The sequence below is a fragment of the Bison bison genome, unplaced genomic scaffold (genome assembly GCF_000754665.1).
Source record: "Bison bison bison isolate TAMUID 2011002044 unplaced genomic scaffold, Bison_UMD1.0 scf7180017864223, whole genome shotgun sequence".
Classification (NCBI taxonomy): Eukaryota; Metazoa; Chordata; class Mammalia; order Artiodactyla; family Bovidae; genus Bison; species Bison bison.
Genome location: NW_011494795.1, coordinates 433,115 through 438,605, shown reverse-complemented (window position 1 = coordinate 438,605; position 5,491 = coordinate 433,115). Strand labels below are relative to the sequence as shown.

At 45.1% G+C, this 5,491-nt stretch overlaps 1 non-coding gene across 1 annotated transcript; it reads left to right on the top strand.

Annotated features, from left to right (window-relative positions):
• Positions 1 to 1,841: 1,841 nt before the first annotated feature.
• Positions 1,842 to 1,913, top strand: TRNAW-CCA. Its single transcript has one exon. It is a non-coding gene; the product is annotated as a tRNA-Trp (tRNA).
• Positions 1,914 to 5,491: the final 3,578 nt, after the last annotated feature.

Sequence of the window (5,491 nt, the reverse complement as noted above, 5' to 3'; positions counted from 1 at the left end):
TAGGGTGAGAGCCAGAGTGTAATTTGGGCACTGAACACCAATAAATTAATGTTTCTCTAATATCATTATTTTCCCTGAAACCCCGACATCTATAACCAACCTGCTCTGTGTTCATCTGGCTTCTAATCCCCCTTCTTTAACCTGATGTGCTCAGTCGCTCTCCCCATGGCCTGGGCAGCTCGCCAGGGCTCCTCTACACATGTAATTTACCACTACTGCCACAGACCTCATTGGGTGAGAGAGGAGTCATCCTCTCACCACCCAGAAGTGAAATAAAATTATCCATAGTATCCCTGTTTAATGCATTATGGGAGCGCGTCTGTCCCCCCTTCTCTTGCTAGAAAAGTCAAATCTGAAATAAAAGACTTAGGATGCCTCCTTTGTGGTTCAGCTGGTAAAGAATCCGCCTGCAATGCGGGAAACCTGGGTCTATCTCTGGGTAGGGAAGATCCCCTGGAGAAGGGAAAGGCTACCCACTCCAGTATTCTGGCCTGGAGAATTCAATCCATGGGGTTGCAAAGAGCGACTTTCACTTTTTACTTCAGTCTCACTGTATATACATCTATGGTACAGTGATAAAGAATCCACCTGCCAGTGCAGGAGACACAAGAAACACAGGTTCGATCCCTGGGTTGGGAAGGTCCCCTGGAAAAGGAGATGGCAACCAGCTCCAGTATTCTTGCCTGGGAAATCCCATGGACCTAGGAGCCAGTCTCACTGTGAAAGGGATTTGCTTCATTGGTTATATGGTTATATCTTTCTTTCTGGCATCTTCAAATTCTATCTTTTCAATTAACCCTTTCTTCAGCATGCTGACATACATTGATCTATCACCTTAAACAGTCTGTTTATGCCACATTGCCCTCTTCAAAACTGCTATTTCTCTGGGCTACTTTGGAGTTATTAAACTTCTAATTTTTAATGTTTTTAATGGAAGTATAATTGATTTACAATATTTCAGGTTGCAGCAAAGTGATTCAGATATATATACATCTATGGCTCAGTGGTAGAGAATCCTCCTGCCAATGCAGGAGACACAAAAGACACGGGTTCAATCCCTGGGTCGGGAAGATCCCCTGGAGAAGGAAATGGCAACCCGCTCCAGGATTCTTGCCTGGGAAATCCTATGGACAGAGGAGCCCATAGGGTTGCAGAGTCAGACATGACTGAGGATGCATTCTTTTTCAGATTCTTTTCCATTAAAGAATATTGCTAGATATAGCACAAAATATAGTTCTTTGTGCTATAGAGTAGGTCCTTGTTATTTATCTATTTTATATAGTGTGTTTGTTTTAATCCCAAGTTCCTAATTTACCCTGTCTCCCATGTGTGAATGTTATTTTTTTAAAGCAAAAAAATTTCTAAGCCCCTTTTTGTTAAAGGGAAGTTGTGTTCCTCCGTAGGTGTGACACCACCACCACCACCCCCGCCCCCCCCACTCCCCGGCCTCAACATCCAAATCCTCGTGGCGTGCCGCCTGCAGAAAGACTGGGAAAAAAGAAAGCACCCGGAGCGCCAATCACCCCACCCCGCCTTCCCTGACAGCCGGACTTCTCGTTTTCCAGTCTCTTCCCAAACATCCCTCCCTAAAAAAAAAACCTCTGTAGGGAGAGTGGGTTTCTCGGAATGAGGGGGGTCGAATATTCTTTGAGCCCTAAGCTCCTGACCCTGCTTCATTTACATCTCACTTTGAATAGACTCATTATAAAAGGGACAAGGAGCTTACAGTCATTCCTAAATGGTAGTAAGAGCAGTAAAAGAAAACAAAAGCAGAACAGAACTCACACCTGACAACCTCTGAAGTTGTCCCCCTAAGGCATTACAGGAAGAGCCACCACCAGGACCTCGTGGCGCAACGGTAGCGCGTCTGACTCCAGATCAGAAGGTTGCGTGTTCAAATCACGTCGGGGTCAAGGTACTTTTTTTCTCTTGCGCCAAGAGATAAATTCGGTAGTGAACCAAACAATTGTCTGTCCGCGGGCTCCCAGCAGGAGATTTTCTCCTATCTTTTCCTTAGTCCAGAGAGACTTCTTGCGAACCATTCAGCAGTAGACAGGCACTAACTGAAAGGTAAGAAAACCCAGGTGAGCCGAAATGTCAGTTGTTTGGTTCTTTTCCTTATCAGGACTAAGCTTCAGAGGGGACATCAGATGACCTCAGATGGGACAGCAAAACAGGGCGTGAGGAGACTTCGCTAATGAATTCACCCTGATGTGAACAGTTTTATTTGGTCCCCACACAGATATGGTATAGTCTCCCTGGGTTGGTATTTGTGTCACTTTGATGAAGTCAGGTTCTCTGCCCTCTCACCCCACCCCAGCCACCACCACCCCACAAACTTCATGGTTTGAGCTTCCTCTGTCAAAAGCCCCCTGAACATTGTGGTTAAAGACAATACAGTGTGAAGCTGATTAAAAAGTTACTATGTTGATGATGGAGTTTTTGAACTCTACTGGAGTGGGGAAAAAATTACTCTGGAATTTACCATGCTGTTACTTAGATTTCATTTAAATGCGTATCTCCCAGAGGGATGTGATTCAATCAAGTTCCAGATACATGACCTGAGCAAGGAAAAACCCAAGTTAAAGGAAATGGAGACTGTTGTAGACTTACCAGGATTTAGCTTTCACTTAATGAATTAATTAAGCCGGCCCCAATCCCTCTTCAGTTTGAAAGTCTTTCTGTTTCTGAGCTTAATAAATGAATAGATAGGTAAACAGTGGTTAGGGCTCTGTGCTCTCAGAGCTGAGGGACGGGAGCTGAGGGCCGGGTTCCATCCATGGTGAAAAAAAGTGTTAGTCGCTCAGTCGTGTCGGATTGTTTGTGACCCTCGTGGAGTCCGCCAGTTTCCTCTGTCCATGGAATTCTGCAAGAATGTTGGAGTAGGATTCTCCAGGCAAGAATACTGGAGTGGGTAGCCATTCCCTTCTCCAGGGGATCTTCCCCAGTGATTGAACCTGGGTCTCCTGCATTGCAGGCAGATTCTTTACCATCTGAGCCTCCAGGAAAGCCCTCAATCAGTGATAGGGGAATTAAAGTGTCATAAGCCTTGCTGCTGGGCAGGAGGAAGAAAAAAAAAAAACCCTGCCTACAAATTGTGGGTGGGGGTTTTCGCTTTTGAATGTATATTTATTTGGCTGCGTCGCAGACATTAGTTTTCGAACGAGGGATCGAACCTGTGTCCCCTGCATTGTAAGGCAAAACCCTTAGCCGCTGGCCCACCAGGAAAGTCTGCAGAGTGTGACTTTTAAAAGGTTAATAGTTAGTGAAATCTCAGGATTGAGGGTATAACAGTTACCCGGATGACAAGGTAATGTGTTTTATGTATTAGTCTGTTTTATATTTTATGTGCTAACTTCCTCACTTATCCGTTGCAGAATTCAATATTTGTGATCCATTGCGTCCAGAGGGTTTGGGATGTATTAATAGTACAGGGAAGCAATCCATACGGTTTCAAAGAGTCGGAAACGACTGAGCGACTGGATAACGAACAAGCAAGGTGGAAAGGTGGAAAAAGTAGAGATAGACAGAGTTAGGGGAAAGGGGCTCGGATAACACGAACCTCGCCTGCTCAAAGAACCTGCGGTCCCTGGACTTTTGAGGATCCGCCCATCCTCAGAGCAGCGCTGCTGGTCTGGCCCCTTCTCCCGGACCGAGGTTCCCATAGCGCCTAAGCCAGAGGAATGTGTGTGTTTGTGCGGGTGAGGGTGGGTGGGTTCCCACTGACACAGTAGCTGCCTAAGGATCAGCAGGTGCCAGGGGGAAGTTCCACTATCCAGGGAAAGAATTGTTCTCCCTTCCTCACACTTTAGCTGGAGCTAGTCCTACTGCGAGGGCACGAAAGTGGCTTGGAGACCAGACCTGTGCTCCCCCTCCTTAGGTCCATGTTCCTGCAGGACTGGCTCTCCGTGCTACCTGCCTGGGGCCGGTCATGCCTGACGTTTCCTCCATCCCTTCAGTACCTCCAGGTGCCTGAAACTTACTCACCTGCCCCACTGGCCATGCGCCGGCTTCTCTAAAGAGAAACGGGCGCTGCTGGGGGAGTCCGCTGTCTATGCTGGTTGCTTCGCTTCTGAAGGTTTTCTCCTCTTTAGAGTTACTCTAAAGAGCGGTTATGGTAATTTATTTCCCAAACATTTGCAAAATCATAACAGGATTACACTCACACCCACACACACCCACATAATGTTCCAGGATGTCCAAGCCCCCTTCTACGAGCTGTGGTCGAGAATAAAATAAATTGGGCTCTCAAGGAGGTCCCTGTCTCCTAATCAATCTGAAGAGATTTTGACATATGAGAAGCAAAACACAAAACAGAGACTGAAGAGATGATATGATCAGAATGGAGACCCTCTCCCTCCAAACCTTCATGTACTTGAGTCACAACTCTAAGAGTTTTTATTTTGCCCCAGTTTGTAAAGAATGCAATTACTAGTTGTTGTTTTTAAGAGTAAAATATGTTTTTTAAAAGAAATTTTGTCAAACACAGGACATTCTGATGAGAAAACTTAAAATGACCCAAATTCAAACATCTCAGAGAAAAATCAAGGCTCTTGTGTGGATGGACAACTTTGCTGGGATTTTTCTGTCTCTACATCCTTACACATCTTATAAAAGTCTTCCTGTAAAACAATTTCCCTGGTTATACCACTATAAATTTAATGTGTTTTAAAATAGCTCTACTGAGATATAATTCACTCTTTTAAAGCATATGGTCAGGACTTCCCTCGTGGTCCAGTGGCTAAAACTGTGCTTCTGCTGGAAGAGATTCAGGTTCAATCCCTGGTCTGGAAATTAAGATCTTACATGCCCAGTTAAGTTCAGTTCAGTAGCTCAGTAGTGTCCAACTCTTTGTGATCCCATGAACTACAGCACACCAGGCCTCCCTGTCCATCACCATCTCCCAGAGCTTGCTCAAACTCATGTCCATTGAGTCAGTGATGCCATCCAACCATCTCATCCACTACCTTCCCCTTCTCCTCCCGCCTTCAATCTTTCCCAGCATCAGGGTCTTTTCAGATGAGTGGGTTCTTCCCATCAGGTGGCCAAAGTATTGGAGTTTCAGCTTCAGCATCAGTCCTTCCAATGAATATTCAGGACTGATTTCTTTTTAATATTGACTGGTTGGATCTCCTTGCAGTCCAAGGGACTCTCAAGAGTCTTCTCCAACACCACAGTTCAAAAGCATCAATTCTTTGGTGCTCAGCTTTCTTTATAGTCCAATTCTCACATCCACACATGACTACTGGAAAAACCATAGCTTTGACTAGACAGACCTTTGTTGGCAAAGTAATGTCTCTGCTTTTTAGTATGCTGTCTAGGTTGGTCATAGTTTTTCTTCCAAGGAAAAGGGCGGGGCAAAAAAGTACACAGAACTGCTTTGGGTATGTTCACAGACTTGTACAGCCTTCACCATAGTCAACTTTAGAACAGTTTTTTATATATATATATATCACCAAAACAACCCTTTACCCATTAGCAGTCACCCTTC